Source organism: Podarcis melisellensis (genome assembly GCF_964234715.1).
Source record: "Podarcis melisellensis genome assembly, chromosome: 5".
Taxonomy (NCBI): domain Eukaryota; kingdom Metazoa; phylum Chordata; class Lepidosauria; order Squamata; family Lacertidae; genus Podarcis; species Podarcis melisellensis.
The window spans coordinates 77,993,326-78,014,145 of record NC_138537.1 but is presented as its reverse complement, the minus strand read 5'-3'; the positions used below and the strand labels follow the sequence as shown (position 1 = coordinate 78,014,145).

The 20,820-nt window shown below is 41.2% G+C and overlaps 1 protein-coding gene and 1 long non-coding RNA gene across 3 annotated transcripts in view; one reads left to right on the top strand and one right to left on the bottom strand.

The window, feature by feature from the left end:
- The window catches only part of NRG3 (neuregulin 3), a 618,135-nt gene that overhangs the window by 225,121 nt on the left and 372,194 nt on the right, over positions 1-20,820 (top strand). The window lies entirely within an intron of this gene.
- Positions 2,429-6,827, bottom strand: LOC309370465. Its single transcript, XR_014168580.1, has 2 exons — positions 6,556-6,827; positions 2,429-2,688 (listed from the first exon to the last, which is right to left on the bottom strand). It is a non-coding gene; the product is annotated as an uncharacterized lncRNA (long non-coding RNA).

Genomic DNA, 20,820 nt, shown 5'->3' with positions numbered 1-20,820 from the left:
AACAATGGCTGCCAGGCATTTGAAAAGTAGCTCAGGATATCCATGGGGATACTGCATCACCTCTGCAATGCCTGACCTCTCATGCATCATGTTATTCATGTATGTATGTATGTATGTATGTATGTATGTATTGTGAGGCCCTCATGGTCCCCTCCAAGCCTTATGAGGAACAGTTGAAGGAGCTGGGTATGTTTTGCCTGGAAAAGAGGAAACTGAGAGGAGAAAGGATAGCAATAAACACAGTTTTAACAATGAGTCCGTAAGTGACTGTGGAGGCCAATTCTGCATCCACACGTCCTTCCACAGTGGGGACATTGTTTTCCGGGCAGGAGTTGATCATGGTGTTCATTTGCCAAGCGTGCTTTCCTCTTAGCATGTTTCTCCACTTTAGCAACACAATGGTATCTCTGGTTAAGAACTTAATTCGTTCTGGAGGTCTGTTCTTAACCTGAAACTGTTCTTAACCTGAGGTACCACTTTAGCTAATGGGACCTCCCGCTGCCATTTCTGTTCTCATCCTGAAGCAAAGTTCTTAACCCAAGGTAATATTTCTGGGTTAGCGGAGTCTGTAACCTGAAGCACCTGTAACCTGAAGCGTCTGTAACCCGAGGTACCACTGTGGGAGCTTTGTGAACAGGTGAGGCCCCAGACTTCAAACACCCCAGTTCTATGGATATTTCCCTGCACCTGGAAGTCATGACAGTTGTGTTCAATGGGGCTCATTTCCTGAGCAAGTGTTTCATAGGATCAATGGCCATAGGTCATATTATCTGGTGAAGTATTTCAAGGCATAGTGAAAAATACTTCATGCTACTCACATGTGAAAGTCAATCCTGTGCTGAGTTTTGTGTTGTGGTCTATTGTTAGGGGCAGGAGCCTCTGAGACATGGCCAATAGGTGTGGATTTTGAGGTACCTCAAGTTATATGTTATTAATGTATTTTATTTCTACCTTCCTTAACAGGCTTGGGGAAAGTGGTGGACAGTGTTTTAAGTGTGGTGTAGGCAGGGACAAATCGGAGATGCTAAAATGATATTATTGGTGGAGAGCCTTCTCCAGATGGTGCAGTTCTGTAACCAACATAATTATCGGTCCTGGAACAATTATTTTATCCTGAAACTGGGAGGGAAGAATAGTTCTCCTGAAGTGATAAACTTTTTCTTTTCTTTTGCCTAACTAAACTTCAAAAGCATTTCATCTAATTTCTTCCCATGGTGTGAATATTAGGACCACACAAATTCCTCTTTTTCCTAGTAAGCCAGCCATGTGTGCATGGCATCATGTTCCTTAAGAAACCCATTAACCCCAGTAACAGTTTCCAGTATTTCCCTAGTAATCCTAATTTTAGTTTAGTGGCTTCTCTCTCTCAGGCTGAGCATCTGGAAAATCATAAGCAGATAGAACAATGCTGTTTGCTTTGTGAATTAGATACTGTGGCTTCCAAACGCTGTGGAGGCAAGCATCTGTATTTTGTCTTCTGCTCTCTGTGTGAAGCAGCACTGTGGCAAATCAGTCTCTTGTATGCATAATTTAACATTAGAAGGCCTATATCTAGCTACAAGCAAATTGATACCTCCAAGGAGTGCAATTTGCATATGGGTTTCAGACCATCTTGTGTCCCTCATGCCCTTCATAATTTCCCTTTCCCTCGTAATTGTTGTTTTCCACAAAAACGAGCCAATTATTCTACTGTTCTGTGGGAGGTTTTATAACCTAATCCCCTCTCCTCCGCATGAGAGCCACAAGATGCAAGGTCCTGTCTAGCGATTCCTATCCCACTGTGCCCTTCACAGCCCTTGCTGTTTCTGCTCCTTCCTTCCAAATTCTTGTGATTGTGGCCTCTACATTAAATAGTTTTAAGGAAAAGATTGGAGAAATTCCTGGAAGGCAGGCCTGTTAAAGCTATTAGCTATGATCCTAAGTGGAACTTCCATGATCAGAGGGCACATAAGATAGTATCAGAAACTGGGGGTAAACAACAGGAGATGTGCTGCTTGAGAGCTTTCAGAGACATCTGAGTGGTTGCTTTCTGTTAGCAAAAGAATGCTGTGCTAGATGTCTGCTCTTCTGACTTTTCTGCGCATGAAGTAAATTCTCTGAAGCAAGTGATCAGATACAAAAAAGTAAATCCCAGAAGCATTGTATTACTTTTCTGATACTTCAAAACAAAAGGGGGGCAGTTAAATGAGAGAACTTGAGAAAGTGTTTTATAAGATTTCTTCTTTGAACTGAATTTTCTGGGAAAGATATACATTGGCATTTCCTAAAATACATTAATAACCATTTAAGTTACATAATAGTTGCTTGAGCAGATGAATGGTTTTGATTACACCTTAATGCAACACTAGTGCTAATAAAAGATGTATCTGTCATTTCCTATCTTAATGCTTCTTTTAAAAAAAAGAGGAAAATGAAAACAACACAACCTATTATTAATTGAGATTTATAGCCTGCCGTAGCCAAAGGATGCAGTGCAGATTACAACATTATTTAATTTTGGAGTGTATAAGGAAGCTAAAATGTGATTGGTAATTCCATGCAAATTCACAACCAGCAGAAATGGGCTCCGGCTTGCAGGTCACTTCTACAGCTGACAAAGGGGGCGGGAAGGAAGACATCCATTGAACGCCTGAAATCTGTTCCTTCCTGACCTGAACCACACCACTCGGCAGATCATTATCAGTGCCGCTCCTGTTAGGTAGGAAATGATAAGGGGACAAGACAATATATTTCCTGCAACAGGTGGGATCTCTCCATCTTCACTGTTTTGGGGCCAATCTGCCTTAAAAATAACTAAATTTTAGTTTTGATAGCAATTAGCTATTCATATTCAGTTGTTCTTAGCAGTTTTAAGAAAAAACTGTTAATTGGGTGGCTTTAAAAGAAGGATAGACATATTTATGGAAGATAAGTCTATTAATACATGCTGGTTATGTTCTATTTCCAGTCAGAGGAAATTGGGCCTTTGGCCTGATCCAATATTTTAAAGAGCAAAATCTCTAATTTTTGTGTTCTCAAAACCTCTTCCCAAATTCTCTGGTTGACTGATCCCTGTGCTCAGAACATATGTGTTACTAGATAGGGAACTTATAGGTGGCAGGATTATTTTTGCCTGTTACAGGACATAAAGCTTGTTATGCCCATGTATTTCTTGTTGGTAGATGTTGTTGTTGTTTAGTCGTGTCTGACTCTTTGTGACCCCATGGACCAGAGCATGCTAGGCACTCCTGTCTTCCACTTCCTCCTGCAGTTTGGTCAAACTCATGTTTGTAGCTTCGAGAACACTCTCCAACCATCTCGGTAGATGCATATATCTAAATCATTCCCATATGATTTCAGGAGGCACTTTTGTGACTTAAACTAATACTTAAGTTAGAATTGCTTCTGATATTAGTTTTAAATGCAGGTGTGCCACCTGACAAGTTCTACAAACGACATATTTTTTGCCCCTATTTTGATTTTTATCCATTTGTAGATAAGGGGGGACAGGAATGGTTGCTCCAAGTATAGCCACTAAAATGGATGTAAAAAAAAAAGTTTCCTTCCTGAAGTCTCCAATTTAACTTGCAGAATGCTCTGCTCATCCTAGAAGCATCACAAGTTCTGTTTTTTGACTTCCTTCTGTATTCCACAGATGTCTCACCTCTGAATTTGAGTTCAATTAAGCTTTGGTTGAGATTTTAATACTGTACATCTCTGCTCCCTACCATTGTGTGGTGTTTAACATAATTAATATGCAACTTTTGTGTGTGTCCTGCAAAGGAAGCCTCCCTTTGTGCCACATTGATGTTTCGGGTTCAGTTGGTAGTCAGTCAACTAGCCTTTAATGGATTAGTTGTTGAGAGAAATTGTACTTGATGGTGCTATAACTTAAAAACAGACTTATTTATTTTGTCAAGCAATCCTGGTTCTGATGTATTACTGTAATCATGAATGACAAAGAAAATATAAAATATGGCCTTTCAGTCTATCAAAGTGTGTTACCCTTTGTTTATTCATATGTAAATAAACTTTCACTTCCCTCAGTACACAAATAAAGCAGTTTTTTTAAGTTGATAATATGCAAACAAATGTAAGCTTAGTTGATAAATTAATACCGGTAAATGTACTGATAGGGTTGCCATATTTCAAAAAGTAAAAACCAGGACACCCTGAAAACCCAAAAGTTAGTTACAAAAACGCCAAAAACAACAATGATGGACTTGCCAGATCTAGGACAAAGGGCCACCTTTCAGAAATCCCCCCCCCCCCCGATGTCAATTCCATCTTTGAAATCCCAGTAATGTCTTGGAAAACCCAGATGGATGATAGCACTTGTACTGGTTAAAATTCCTCAGACCCTTGATACTAAATTAGAAGAGCTTCAGGCTAAGGTCTTTCTTGTGAATCCTTCTCTGCACACTTTCAGGAGGCAAATGAAACATCCTCCCACCCCAGTCAGCTTTCAGACTGTGAAATAAAAACTTTCTCCTTCCCTGTATTTCATGACAGCTCTGTTCATTAAGTTTTATTGCTGCTTCTGTGCTAATTTTTATTACTTGGACAGAAATTATTACTTATTTTCTTTTGGTAAGGTGGCCAATAAATGTTAAAATACATCTATAAACAGCTGGCCACTCTGCAGAGACGTCTGTTCTCTGTCTGTGTGCCTAATCCTGAAGTAACATTGGCAATGTGGTTTGATGCCATAAAATCATGGCTAATGGCAGAGAACAAACCCTTAGATTTTCTTTTTCTTTTTTTTAAGTTTTCTCTCTCCTCTCCTCTGAAAATATGAAATTTAGCTAATTAGGAAAGATTTGCCCCATACATCAAATTGTAGGAATTTGATGCTCAGCATACAGGCTTTTTAAAAAAACAACAGAGCAAGCGAAATATCTGTGAGAAAGGGAAAAAATGATTAACAACCATGCAGATGCTAACCTTGGTTATCAGATTTACTGCCATAAGATTTGAAATGTAAATCAGTCTGATAGCTGTCAGCTGTCAGCAGCTATAACTAATAGCAGCTACATGGTACTAACAGCAAGATTGTGCATCTGCCTGATGTTTGGTAACACTCAACATTTCAAGCATATGACAGAGTATGTCAGTTATGTGTGGGTGTCAACTGCAGTGCTGTTGCCCTAGAACAGCAATAGGCCTAATGAGTTGGTATATCTTGCCAGTCACAGAATCTTTGATCCTCGCTGAAACGGCACTGCTTCTTCCTAACTTAATAACTTCCCTGTCATCTCCTCCATCACATTTCCACCCACTTTGAGGAAACTTGGTTACAGGCCTCAAAGTTTGGGGGCGGGTTTAGCAGTGTGGGGTGAACTTAACTTGTCCCCACTTGGTGGGGACACCCACCCAAACTTCTTTTACCCACAAGTCTCCAGTGTGAATAAAGGATTGCCCTCTCATTTGACTTCCAAATGTCTTCATGTGGCATCATCAAGACACCAAATCAAAGTGAGGGCAATGCTTCAGCCAGCATGGTGTAGTGGTTAAGAGTGGTGGACTCGTAATCTGGTGATCCGGGTTCGTGTCCCAGCTCCTCCACATGCAGCTGCTGGGTGACCTTGGGCTAGTCACACTTCTCTGAAGTCTCTCAGCCTCACTCACCTCACAGAGTGTTTGTTGTGGGGGAGGAAGGAAAAGGAGATTGTTAGCTGCTTTGAAACTCCTTAAGGGGAGTGAAAGGCGGGATATCAAGTCAAAACTCTTCCTCCTCCTCCTCTTCTTCTGTCTCTCTGGAGCCTTGCAGGGAGTACTATTTTTCTAGAAAAAAAGGTGCTGGAACTCACCATAAACACCTCTCTTAGAATGGCAATGACACCCACCTGAGAATTGCAGGAACTGAGTTCCAGTGCGTTCTGGCTGAAAGAAAGCCCTACTTGCAAGTTTTAAAAGTATTGGGGGAATGCACCCTAGCAGCATCTGGGGTCACATTCACACCATACATTCAAAGGACTATTATACCACTTTAATAGAATGTGGAATCCTGTAAAAATTAAGTTTTAAAGGGTGCTGGAAATTGTAGCTCTTAAGAAGCTACGGTTCTCTGGGGAAAAGCCATGGCTGTTAATAGTGCTTTAAATGTATGGTGTGATCGTGACCTGGGTATAAGAAGAAGGAGGAGGAGGAGGAGGAGGAGGAGAGTTTGGATCTGATATCCTGCTTTATCACTACCCGAAGGAGTCTCAAAGCGGCTAACATTCTCCTTTCCCTTCCTCCCCCACAACAAACACTCTGTGAGGTGAGTGGGGCTGAGAGACTTCAGAGAAGTGTGACTAGCCCAAGGTCACTCAGCAGCTGCATGTGGAGGAGCGGAGACGCGAATCCAGTTCACCAGATTACGAGTCCATAGCTCTTAACCACTACACCACACTAGCTCCCATTATTGCCACATTTAGTGTTGCCATATTTTGAAGAGCAAAAAAGAGGACACATTTGCTGACTTTACCTTTAACAATGGATTGCTATGACGACTCTCATTTTACATACCCATGAAAAAGAGGGCATGTCCTGGGAAAAGAGGACATATGGCAGCCACAAAACCAAGTACAAAACTTCCCTCAGAGAAGACTGCTTCTTTCTTTCTTTAATTGTTCACCTAATAATTTTAGAAAGCACTCCACAACAACACTGAGCTCCGACGTGACTTCCGGTTACCGGTACTTGTATCGGAGCCCCGACACGGCCTCCCAGACGATGTTGGAGGCCCTGCCAGGCCTCTGAACGTGACATCTGGTAGAAACCAGAAGTCATGTTTGGAGATCTCGCGAGGTCTTGGACTTAATCTCTGAGACCCCACGAGGCCTCAGAAAAGCTGCCCTGCCACTGCCATGTGACATTGTGATGACACAACATCATGACATCACAATGTCGCATTATATCACAGGCGCTATTGAGCACCCATAACCTGGGACCCAAGGCAGTGTCTCTGCCAAGCAGTTTACATAAATTGAAAGCATGCCCAGGTAAATTACTAATAAACAAACATGGAAGAGGTCATTTTAAAAACTGGATTTAAAATGTTCGCTTTTTTAAAATAACCCTTTTCAGAGGTAACAGTGACATGTGTCTCAAATATTAATTCTGACTGGCAAAAGCGTATTCCTCATCAAAGTTCAGGTACTGTACTCACAAAGTATATCCTTTTATTTTGTTTCTGCTCTGTTGGCTACCTAACATATTTCATCAATACAGTATATGAATTATAATAGTGATGATGGGGCAGGCTTGCAGAAGAGTTAAGTGCAGATCATTTAAATAGAATGTAAAATTCCATCTTGGTTTGATTGCAGAGATTATCGTTACCTATTTTCAGGTTCCAAGTTCTATGAAAAAGGAAGGAGTGTGGAGAGGAATTCAGCCGAGTAGCAGATATATAATGAATAGGAGATCCATGGAGACTGCTGTCATTCAAAATGAAATCTTACAAAACTACCTGATTAGATTCTGGCTGCTATTTCAAGCACCATCTCCAGGGCATAGGTTTTGAAATTTTGGCACAAACTAATCTGGCTTCTAGGACTGAAGCAGCTAATCCAAAGCTTGACTGAAAATCCTGTCACAATCCATTTTTCTGATGGTAGCCCAATTCAATGAAAATTTGATCTGCGTTTCCCGATTTGGAAACGGGAATGTCAAGATTCAACAGCGCTGCTTCTGTAGCTCTGGTGCACATGATGTACCAGTGCATGACAGCCATTTGTTTAAGACTGTGGAAGCTCCCTGCTGACGGGGTTGTCCCTGGTGATGGGGTTGTCTTACTGATTTGCAAGGGACTAGAAGTGGGTGGGAGCATATGATATGAGCACTGTGTTTTTTAAACAGGCTATATGTCTCTCCAATAAGAATTTCTACTAAAAGCCAAAGCACCAGTTGGGATAGAATTATTTCTGGACAGGTCCAGAGAATGACCACGTTACAATGGTTGAAATTATTCATGTTTGAAATTATTCAGGGGTCAAGCAAGAATGCTTTTTTGGGGGGAGTTGCAACTAACAGGGGGAGTTTCTTACTAATTCCTTCTTTTTAAAACATTTTTTAAACTAGCCTCATTCCCAGAGGTATCTGATGTACTAAATGGAAATTGGCCAACTGCAATTGGGTGTCAAATTAGGAGTGGCTCTTTTGCTCCATTCACAAAAGAGTGCTATTTAGGGTGTCAGGTTTGTGGTCATGATGTTAGGCCACCTGATAGCTTTTAAGTCCTCCTGCTTGTCACCTTGGCATTGCTGCACTGAATTTTCAAGTGTTCAGATGCGAAGGCAGAGGGTGTGGTCTGCACCATGAGAGAGGGAGCAAGCAAGCAAACCATACCCAGCTCCTCGCCCTCCCCTGCTTCACTGCTGCTGCTACCAAGTGAATACCCCCACCCCTCCAACTGCCTCCACTGAACAGCCCTTTAACCTTTATGACGTCTTAAACACTAGACTAACCAGCTTGTTACAACAGATAAAGTAGTGAATGCAATGGGGGGGGGCAATAAGACCTCACAAATTTATTTTAGAAACAGCTTGAACAGTTCATAAGTTAAATATAAAGATCACAGAGGAAAACACATCCAGATAAGTATAGACTGCTGCTTCACTAACCAAGCCAATAGGTAACAATTTGTATTTCTCAGTACAGCATCTGGGTCGCTTTGCAGCTTTCTCTTGGCTTCTTTCTTCCAAAGCATTCCAGTTTTGTTCTCTATACTCTTCCACAGTACTTCACCTGTCTCACAGCATTTTAGCTGTTTTTCCTTCTTGCAATATATCCTTTTTCTGTCAGTTTAACTTTTCTTTATTCTTCAACTATTTTCTTTACTTACAAGTATTTCTCCTCCCAAACTTCTTGCCAGTCTTCTTGAAATCTGTTAAGCTTGTTTTTTCCTCCTGAAATATTTTGCTTTCCTTTTCCTTTAACTGTCATGTTCGTCCTGTGTTGAACTTTAATCCTCTTGGTCAGAGCAACTACTAAAACGAAAGCAACCCTTTATCAATGTAACAGATCCTTGATGTAACAGAGCACATTCACCACACTTTGTGTATAATGTATATAATCTGAATGTGATGTAGTTGGATACAACTCTTAAGTAAGTCATGGACAGGATGAGATTTCAGTTGGGATTTCCTGAATTGAGTTTAATCATCATGAGGTGTAGACTCACAAGGTTATTAATTGGGAAGTAGCTGTGGCTAATCTCAAAAGCAGAAAATTACTGCTGTGCTGGGTTCCTCTCAACCAATGGGAGGCCCCATTAGTTAAAGTGGTACCTCAGGTTAAGAACGGCTTCAAGTTAAGAACGTACCTCCAGAACAAATTAAGTTCATAACCAGAGGTACCACTGTATCTTATTGAAGGAAGTCTTTCAGAACTCTCATGCAGAGTTGTCTGGGATAAACCTGTCAGTTGAAGTAATATGTATCACACATTGATTAATTGTCTGTTCCTTGCTTTGTCTGGTCTCCTGCAACTTGTGCCAGAGTTTCAGTACATTGTCTGGCTCTGGATGCTCTCCCCCCCCCCCCTTGTAATATGGAATGATCTTCTGGAAACTATCTACAAAGGAATGTTTCTAACTGACCACCCCATTTGAGGACACTTGAACAGCATGAGATGGTTGTGGATTAGTCCTCAGTTTTAAAAGTACCTTAAGAAGCAAAACTTTGGTGAACTTATAGGATGGTGCTTATAATTTTGCCAGTCCAAAAGGTGGAGCACTTGTTTCAGTTTCTGTTTCCCGAAATCTATTAAGTTTCTCTTACTCAAATCCAGCAATGGACATACAATGTGCCTAAAATAGCAGAGGACAGTCTTCTATTTGAAAAGCATCCTATATTTGAAGGGCTTTTCTTTCCAAGAGAGTGAAGACCCAGGGGTCTCGGAGTTGTCCATCTGCAATTTGTTAGCACTTGCACAATAGCCTGAGCAGGCACACAGGCACACAGGTCACTTGACTATGTTCTCTGAGATGCATTGTATTCCAATCTAAATTGTAGTCATTGCTTCTAAATGTTCGTGGATACACAGAAATGAGAAAATGCATTTTTATGCAAATATCTGCCCTCTTTCATTCTATTTGAGGGTGATGCATGTCCTCTTGCAGTGTATGACTACCCTAGGATACATAAAGGGAATTGTTCCAAGAAACACCATGTATTAAAAAAATGCAGCTCTTTGTGCTGTGAGAAAATATTATTGAATTATTAACTGGTGTTCTGAATGTGAGGAAGTATGTGGATTGATGTAAGCAAAGAAAATGGTAAGTCTAGGTCTGTAGGTATCTAAGCAGAAATGTCTAAAGCTAGTTTTAATTGCTTGCCATTGGAGGTACAGTTTGCAGACAGAGCAATCTGTGCACAGTATTTATTTTGAAACTTGTAGATATTTTGTCAATAATGGAAGTAGCATCTGGTAAAATGTGCTATCAGCTTTTCCTTCCATTCAATATCGTAGAAGTTTCTTTTCCTTGCTAAATTATCTAGGAAACAAGCATAACAATTGAAACAGCGTGTAAAATGCTTATCTCCCAACAAAATTCAGAGTATCTCCCCCATCTCTGTTCTTAGACTAAATTTATACATGCAGCAGAATGAGGTGGCACAGTCCCAAAGTGGTAGAATGAGCTGTGCTACCTCAGGTGAGTGATGCCATTTTTAGTGCTGTCCTGTTCTTTGCAAATGGGACGCGGGTGGCGCTGTGGGTTAAGCCACAGAGCCTAGGACTTGCTGATCAGAAGGTCGGTGGTTCGAATCCCCATGACGGGGTGAGTTTATGATTTTATCTACCTATGTTCTGGCCAGTATGAATTTTGAGTTTAGGATATCCCACCCCACACGCTTTGTGTATGCACTGTAAATTAAGTGGTGGTGATGGTGATGATTAATCTGCAGATGCAAAGGAGAAGTAGAACTATAGGTTATCAGCATATTGCTGACAACGTACTCCAAGACTCTGGATGAATGACCCCACTAAGCCATTTCATGTAGATGTCAAGGGTGTGTGTGCTAAAACAGAACCCCACAGAACCCCACGCTAAAAGCTCTTTGGGAACAAACAATGTACCTCAAAACAGCCATCCAAGTAGACCTGGAACAGAATGATGCCTCCTACTCCCAACTCAGACAGCCACTCCAAAAGGATGCCATGGTCAATGGTATCAAAAGCTGCTGAGAGATCCCAATCTCTCTCTCTCTCTCTCTTGACAGTGTTTATCAAAAAGAGTAATCGAGTCAGTTACCATACCAAAACAGAGGCTAAACCCTGATTGCAATGGATCTTTTAAAAAAAAGTTTCATGCAAGAGAGCCTAGATAAAGGAAGTGTCCTGCTTCTTTCTTTAACTCAGTAGGTGATGACAACAGATATTGTGTTGACCAGTCAGGAATGTCTAGATTCAATGGGGCAACTAAGTGACTTAGCAAGTGACCTTGAGCAACTAGGCCCGTGCAGGAGAATCCTGGAATGTCACAGCGACTTCTCCATTGCAGTTGATTCTACCAGCTCATTTTCACCTTATTCTGCCACAAGTCTAGATCTATTCCTAGTGTAGGCGTCTTAAAATAGTCTCTTTCCTCTTCGGTAATAAGATTTCCCAAATATCACATATTGCATGCTGATTAGAAAAAAAGACTTTCAGCTTCCTACACCTTCTTCAGAATGGATATGTGACTCTCAAAAGCCAAGTCCCCCACAATCCTTCTGTAGCTGGCAGATGGGCAGCATGACTGTGTAGCTGAATGATGGGGAAGTAGAACCCCCGGGCAGCCCACTCCTTTGTTGGACAGCTCTAAGTTAGGTGTCTTTCTGGGACATTTAGAAGCTTCCTGTTGTTGAACATTAGTAGCCATGGCCTGATCCACATATTTTTATGCACACTTTCCCCTACAATATGCATTTTTGTAAACATGGTTGGAGAACTGCATCACAAAATTTGAACAAGTGTTTGGATTGTAACTGAAAACTAATAAACATTATTATTAAGAAAAAACTGAACAAGTGCACGTTTTGAAGAATAGCTGTATTTCAGTTTGCATATTGTTTCATGAAGTGCAAATTTGATAGATTTGACTTTAAATTTTTACCAAATGAGATTTGTCTTCCATCCCTAGTAAGGAAACAGATGTTTTTTAATGATTCTTTCTTTACAGATGCACATCTGTAAAGGTATTGTCTCCTGCATTTAATTACCCAGGAAGAAATATTATTTGTGATAGTTGTTCAGTATAGTCATGGAAGCATCTGGAAGAGTGGCAGCCAAGTTGGTAATACTGATACAATATCTGACACAAAGGCAAGGATACTGAGATTCCTCTTCTGTATTTTGAATAATTCACACTATTATTAGATCAGAATTTCATTAATTCAAGGTCAGTGCCCCCCAATACATTTCCAGAGTGGAATGACAGGTACCAGAGAAAGAAGATAGTTTGCAGACTACTATTACACTGTTTGTGCTGCTTCTATACTGTCATTGCACTCAGAGCACTTTAGTTCTACCATAATTTTGTTCTGCATGTTGCCATTCCAGGGGTGTACTTAACCTCATTCCACTCTAGATCATTTACAACTACAGAGCATGGTGTGATCTTACATTACACAAGTTTATTAGATGCCAGACTCTCAAGAGTAAAAATACCCTGCAAAGTCTTGAATCTACACTTGATTCCATTCTGCAAGCTGAACATATTTATCTAAACATAAGCTGAGTTTGGAATCTTTTGTCACCTGTGGGGATTTGATGGCACATTTCCAGACAAATTTAGTAACATGTTGCTGGGCTTATGGCAGAGATTCTGAAGACAGAATAGGCCTGATTTCTTATTATGAAGGAAGTGCATTCCCAGCTGGCGCCCATCCTAGTACAATTTGCACTAAACTTTGTTGCTCCTGATACTAACTTCCTGTTCAGGGTGAAAGTGGGTGTGACATCTGTCCCATTTCAAGTCAGGGTCTGAATTAACCCCTCTCCCTGATTATGGTATATCTCCCTGAAATCTGCACACTATGATAATTCTCCTGCCTCCAGCTGATCAGTGATACTATGTTGTTGTTGATTTTGTTTAGTTGTTTAGTCGTGTCCGACTCTTTGCGACCCAATGGACCAGAGCACGCCAGGCACTTCTGTCCTCCACTGCCTCCCACCATTTGGTCAAACTCATGCTGGTAGCTTCGAGAACACCATCCAACCAACTCATACTCTGTTGTCCCCTTTTCCTTGTGCCCTCCATTTTCCCAACATCAGGGTCTTTTCCAGGGAGTCTTCTCTTTTCATGAGGTGGCCAAAGTATTGGAGCCTCAGCTTCACAATCTGTCCTTCCAGTGAGCATTCAGGGCTAATTTTCTTAAGAATGGATAAGTTTGATCTTCTTGCAGTCCATGGAACTCTCAAGAGTCTCCTCCAGCACCGTAATTCAAAAGCATCAATTCTTGGTGATCAGCCTTCTTTATGGTCCAGCTCTCACTTCCATACATCACTACTGGGAAAACCATAGCTTTTACTATACAGACCTTTGTTGGCAAGGTGATGTCTCTACTTTTTAAGATGTTGTCTAGGTTTGTCATTGCTTTTCCAGTATCCCTGCCAAGAAAACTCCATGGATAAATACAATAGGCATATAAAAGTGATACTTTAGGATTGCAGAAAGCTAAATTGTGGGGAGGGTTTAGTAACCCTCTGCTTTATATGTAATTGGTGCAGACCCATTTAAAGAGACGATTCTGCTGCCATTGTTTCAGGTTTGCAGCCACTGAAGAAGGAATCTGTTTCTAATCCAGAAATTCAGTCCCCATCAGCCCCAGCCAGCATGGTTCATAGTCAGAGATTATGGGAGCTGTAGTGTAGCAATATCTGGAGGTCACCATGTTGGCAAAGCCCCTTCTAACACATCTATTCATGTTGCTTAGCAGAAATAAATATCAGAGCAAGTTATATTGAGCAAACCCATTCACAGTGATACTACAGACTCTCCTCCACTGTTCTTCTATCTCCTTCGGGATTCTGAAGTAAAAGACTCAAACAGGCAGTGAAAAGATTAAAGGGGTGGAAACAATATTTTTTTAAAAAATATATATATACACATAACATAAAATGAATGATGTATGGATCCCTTTATGTGAAAGGATTCTGAGAATAATGTAAAAGTTTCATTGCCTGATTGTATATTCCCATACCATTAGGATGTCAGAATGATAGATGCTGTAGTGAATAATAATTTTTTAGACATTTTACCTTGGAAGATGGAACCAGCTGAGGGTTAAAATTGTATTATTTATCTCCGCCTTGCCTTTCTCTGAAGCAGATTCTTTGACCCACTTCTCTGCTTCTCTGGAAGAGGGCAACATTGTCAGTGAGATAAGCTATTAACAAGTCTTTGACAACAAATAGCTTTTTTTGCAACTAAACACTTCTGCGGTGTTAGGTTGCACACACATGCGCACGCGTGCATGCACACACACACACACACACACACACATTCCAGCTGCACATGTTTTAACAACAAGGGATGCTTTTCTACATCAAGTGTATAAAAGATATGACTATACCTGCAATGCTGTACACACTTACAATGGAGTAAGCCCCATCAAACTCAATGAGTAGATAAGCATAGGTTTTCACTTTAAATTTCTCTATGCCACCTCCTCATACTACCTGATTAAAATCTCACAAATTCCTGAGACTTACTTTGAATGTTTTCTATTTCTTACCTGATCTTCAGAAGGGTAGCTCTGTTAGTCTACTGTGGCCTAAACAACAAAGGTGTCTTGTGCCTTAAAGATCAATAATTTTTATTATGGCATAAGGTTCTGCGGACTAGATGGTCCTCAAACACCTGAGGATAGCATATAATGCTTTTGACAAAATGAACTCTAATCCATACAAGTTGCTCTGTAAGTCTAACAGATGTTCCCCCCTTATTTTGTACCTGTAACCATAAGAAAACAGAAGGAGATGGTTGAGGGTACAAAGCTTCATCTTGCCTGACCAATCACTGCCCCTTCATCTACTACCCTTGTGAAATTTCCTGTGCTAACATGGCCTGGTTTGCAAGCTGCAACCATGTAGGGTCATATCCTCAGTTGGTTAAAGCATGGTGCTGATAACGCCAAGGTTGCAGATTCAGTCCCTGTATGGGGCAGCTGCATATTCCTGCATTGCAGGGGGTTGGACTAGATGATCCTCAGGGTCCCTTCCAACTCTACAATTCTATGGTATCTATAAGTCTTTCCATTAAAGCTGCTGTCCTCCATGCAAGGATATCATCAGGTGGGAAGAACCTGTATATTTGCTCCTCCCCTTGTTATTCTGATTTTTAAACTTTATTGTAGCACTGAAGGAAACAATCAAGGGAGAGGTGGCTGCTGCAGTAATAGGAATACACACAGAGCATTTTATAACCAGCAGCAAATCGGGGGGGGGGGGGAGGTCTAAGCCCAAGATCACGCCAGTCTCCTTGCTATGATTGTAAATGGGAAGCAATGATTTCCTTAATGTAAGTAGAGCCCAGAACATTGTTGTTAGGATACAGTGGTACCTCGGGTTAAGAACTTAATTCGTTCTGGAGGTCTGTTCTTAACCTGAAACTGTTCTTAACCTGAAGCACCACTTTAGCTAATGGGGCCTCCTGCTGCCACTGCACTGCCGGAGCACGATTTCGTTCTCATCCTGAAGCAAAGTTCTTAACCCAAGGTACTATTTCTGGGTTAGCGGAGTCTGTAACCTGAAGAGTATGTAACCTGAGGTACCACTGTATTGCCGTAATAAAAGGCAGCTGAAATTGGCCCTGGAAACAAGCCAGTAATCAGCCTATACTTGACACAGTGAGTTTGTTGAATGTCTAAGGCACAGATGGAGGACACTTTCTCACCTGAGGGCCTTCTGAGCAACCTTTCAGGGTCACATGCCAGTGGTAGGCAAAAGTCGACAGTGAGTGTCCCTTTGCACAGCAGGCTACTTTCTACACACACTCACACACTTCTCTGTGTTCTCCATCCAGACAATCAATAGGCATTTTCAGAGTTCAGGGATCCATTCTGCAGGTAGGGTTGTCAGATCTGAGGCTCTGACCTGGAGTTTCAGGAATCTGGCTGCCATCTCAGGGCTTCTAGGAGAAGGATTAAAATGTTAGGAGGAGGAGATACAGAACAAAAGTGGTCAGCTATTTTGTACTTGGCCTAAATGCTGCTTCTATTTTCTCTACACCCCTTGCACCAATGTCCAGTAAGCCACACCTTGGGGCACATGGCATGCACTTCTGACATCATGCATCAGGAGGAGGGAGACCCACCATAGCCTCAGGAAGACCCACAGAGGCCAGCCTCAGGCCGCAGATTATTTCAGGGAACCCTCAGCCCCTCACCACCAATGGTGCCCCTTTTGAGGCACTAGGCATATGAAAACTTTCCCCCTATTGTCTAAGATGATTCCCACAAGCCACCACTAAAACTACCCTCTGTTCTGTCGGGCATAATCCCTATAAGCACATTTCATTTCTGAGAATAATAACTGTAAACTGTAGAACAGAGCCTGAGGTGGGTTGTGAGTAGAAATAAATGCCCACAGATGATTATGATGGCTGCATTCATAGTAAAATATTGGGGATGTTAATATTGATAAGAGAAATATGGCAGCCATCCAGCCCCACCATTTGCACACAATGCTAATGGTAAAGGGCTATGAAATATTTATTTACTACTTTTGGCAAAGCAAAATGTCAAGATGCACTCCCCCTTTTTTTTAAAAAAAGGGGGGAAGGCGCAAGTGTCTGCCAAACCTGTCAAGATAATGCGAACACGTAACAAAATTTGTGCTGAGAGCAAAACACATAGGCTACAATTGGATTCAGGTTGGAATGAAGTGATGAATGTAGCAGCAAGCCTTCCAAAATTGTCAAGAACTAAAGCTTCCAGCCTTGTTAGCAGACCAAGATCAGCAGTATAGGACATTGAGCCTTGTAGATATAAGAGTTCCCCAAGGCATATGAGAAGAACTTAAGTATGTTTACTTTTAGTAAAGAAAGGGGGGAAAGGTTAAGAAAGGTCATGACGACTGTTTGGAAAATATTTCTGAAGGATTTCTAGAAGATCTCAGTAAGTTCAAAGAACATAATAAGATCTATCACTGATTGGATTCTTTGGTAACAATCCTCCTCCTGTTTTTGTTTTCCTGCTCCCCTCCATCTCAGGATTTCCCAAAAGTGTTTTTTTTTGGGGGGGAGCAAAGTCTGTAGCCAAGGGGATGGGGCAAAAAAGCTCTCTCTTTCTCTTTTCTGTTAACAACTTTGTTGAAGGTTTAATAACACAATTTTACAATCAGTTATCATAATTAAAACGATAATTCATGCCATTTGATGTCAAGATTATTAACACAAATGACCTCCCATGAGATCTGCGGAACCACAATGAGGCATATTAGTATACACTTCCTAATAGATCTAGTCTTATTACGAGTACATTTCAACAATTATTATTGTATTTATTTCAAAATTAGTTTGAAATAAATATAAATAAATGAAGAAGGTAATAATAACAAAGCTTTTTAAAAAACAGACTCCTTCACCAGGAAGAGTTAAAACATAGACCTTCTCTTAGCTCTGCATAATTCCAGAGTAAGGAATTTCTTAAAATGAAGGTAGCCAATGTGGTGCCTAATGGATTACAACTCCCATCAGCCCCATTCAGCGCCGGCATGGGATGATGGTAGATGTATGTGGTCTACAATGTTTAGCTGCCATTTTGGTTACTCCTGCCTTAAAACACCCTTGGTTTTTGCCTGCTCTCTCTCCATGCTGTTTTCCCTACTTCTTGTCCTTCCTCACAGTTTGATAAGCTGGGGAGAAGAGGGAAAGAGAGAAATTGGCAGACACAAATGACAGTGACAGTAGAGGAGCTTCCCAAAGAACTCTGGTGCAGAGGTACAGATTTTGTCTCCCAAAAATTCACCAAAAAGATTGATAAAGACCCAGTCAACTAGCTGTGGTGGGAGGTAGTGAAATCTTCCTAGTCTTACAGTGCCTATTTGCAGTAATATCATTTTCAACTGTATTTCCCCCCAAATCAGCATCAGCTACACAGTTGTTGTTTTTTAAAGTAAGATGAATATACTCCTTATAATCTGCCCTGATATCTGCAATGATACAGCAGAAGACATACAAAGGGGTAAAAAATTTTAAAATATTATTTGAGCATAATGATAACTTTAGCTATCCAATGTTAGTCATACAGTAGACCTGTTGAAAACATGGACAAGAGTAACTCAAGTCTACTGATTTCTGTGGATTTGCTCTGTGTATGATTTAGTTGGTTATCACCCTAAATGTAATTCAAACATAGTATTTCTGTGAACAAATCTATTATATAGTTTAGCAGGTGGCACTGGGTGTAGCTGTATCTGGAGAGAGTCAGGAGTTTCCTGTTGCTGTTCCTGATGAAGAGAGACGACAAAGTTCATGTCTAGTTTCCTGCCTATTGTGTCCTCCAAGCTTCCATGATGGGAAAAATACAGACTGATAATTTATATTACTTTTTGGTAGTGGAGGGATATCATTACCATCAGTTCAAAGTGAATTTTGCATCTTACCAAGATGAATAGGGTTCCTTTCAAGATGAATTGAGTGGGTGAGAGTAGGTGGAGCTTGAGATTAAATAGGTAATATTTTATCCATAAAGCTGCACACTGGGGTATTCACTATTGTCTACTGTTCTGCCCAATGTCATCTCTGTTTTCTTGTCCATGGAACTGCCACAGGGAAATTTTGAGCTTGATTAAGAGTGGTGCATAGAGCTGAATGCATAAATCTAGAGGAAATTGCCTGTGTTTTGCGAGTACTAAAAATGTTCTCATTTGTATTCAGTGGCAAGCTGATATATTTGTGTCTCTTTTGGCAAACAAGACACAGCTATGTATTGTCAGGGGCTATCTAGCAACATTTCTAACCCTTTCTTTCATTTAGTATTTGGAAAATGTGTGCCATGCCACTGTTGGCATGAACCTGTTCTCCTTAAATGCTTGTTTCATATCAAAAGTGAGAATGATAAAGAATGGTATTATTCACTGAGAGGAAAAACAGGGTTTTTCGTCTGTCATTTAGTGTGAGGGATGGTTCTCACATTACACTTTAAAGATGTTGGTATGTTTTGATGAGTCACACCTCTGCCTCATAGATATGCACACCAAGTAAGCTGTGGTGATTTAACCATTCTTTGTGCAGTTATGACGATCACCTCCTTGCGAACCTCATTCCAAAATCTCACTGACTTTGGGCACTCCTGCCACAGATGAATACAACCCCAGCAACAATCTGAGCCCATTATAGCTAGTACATGTGTTTATCTCAGTGGGCTTTGTGGATTTTAAAAATATATATTTCCTCTGATGTACGCAGGATTAGAACACGGCAGTTTCAACATTGTCTAGGTAGAATTCCCTCCCTCTTTATTTAGACCCTCCCATTTATCATACATTTACAACAATGTACCATGGATCTCAAATGGGAGGTAGACCAGGGCCCCTTACCAAACTAAGACAGCCCCAGGTCTACCCACTGTAACCAAATAGGAAGACTGACCTTAAATCATGCCCATCTTAGGCAGTCCCTAGCAGTGTTTCTCAAACTTGGGTCCCCAGCTGTTGATGGACTACAACTCCCATCATCCCTAGCTAGCAGGGCCAGCGGTCAGAGATGATGGGAGTTGTAGTCAAACAACAACTGGGGACCCAGGTTTGACAAACACTGCCCTAAGGTGCTTTCGCCTCATATTTTTAGGGCTTTGCGGATTAACACAAGGCTAGAGAGGTGTCTCCCTGCACAGCACATGTTATCGGTGGTCAAGGCATTGAGAGTGGCTGTCTATAAGGGCAGACTGGCTGGCTCCTGCCCTGATGCAAGTGTGCAAGAAGAGAGGGAGAGGGAGAGAGACGGGAGCTGCTGCTGCCTGTTGTCATGTCTTTAAGCTGAACAAGACCTTGAGTTAGAATGTCAACTAGAGGCAAGAGTCAAGTTGAGTTCTGCTTCTCTGTCTTTGTGAATGAGGGTTCTGTGTGAATGGTGGTTGGCTAAGGGGTAGAGCCAGTGGGAAGAAGAACCCTCTCCTAGGGCAGGTAGGTCTGGGAGCGAGGGCTGTGAGGAAGGGCTGAAAACCCTTGTCAGTCAGAGTGGTGAAGTATGTGGCACACTGTTCTGTCTGAGGATAAGGCAGCTTCTTGCTCTGTCATGAATGCTCATCTATCAGCTGTACATCAATGAATGGACATGTGGTGATACAGATGTTCCAAAGCTGGAACAGCCGCTTCCCAGTTCCTAAATTGTGCCTCTTTGTCCATGCTGTAGAAGGGCAGATCTGGGTATTGTGGGGATCTAATTGGGATTAATTTAGATTGCCATGCTTTTTATGCACCAAAACATATGGCAGAGTTTTGCAGTCATATGGATTTGAGGTTGTGCCTACGACGGAAAATTATTTGATCCTATCAGTTCACCTCCATCGAAGGCTTCTCTTTAGTATTATATAATTTAATTGGTGCAACTGCAAAGCTTCATAATATATGTATTTTCAGATGTGGACTCCCCTCCCCCCCCCCGGATTATCCTTTTCTATAGTAAATTACAAGCAAGCCGTCCATTCTGAAAATATTCTGAAAACTAAAGTTATTCCTGAAAGTTTGCCATTTCCCATGCACTTTTTCTGGAACTGAAATCAGAAGCACCTGAAACATAAATAACAGCTGGGGGAGGACTGATGTTCACCCTCTCCACTACTCCACCTAAGATTGTTCAGCTTCTCAGTTCTTTACTAATTATTTCAGTGGGCATATATTTAATAAGGTTTCATAAGGCATACA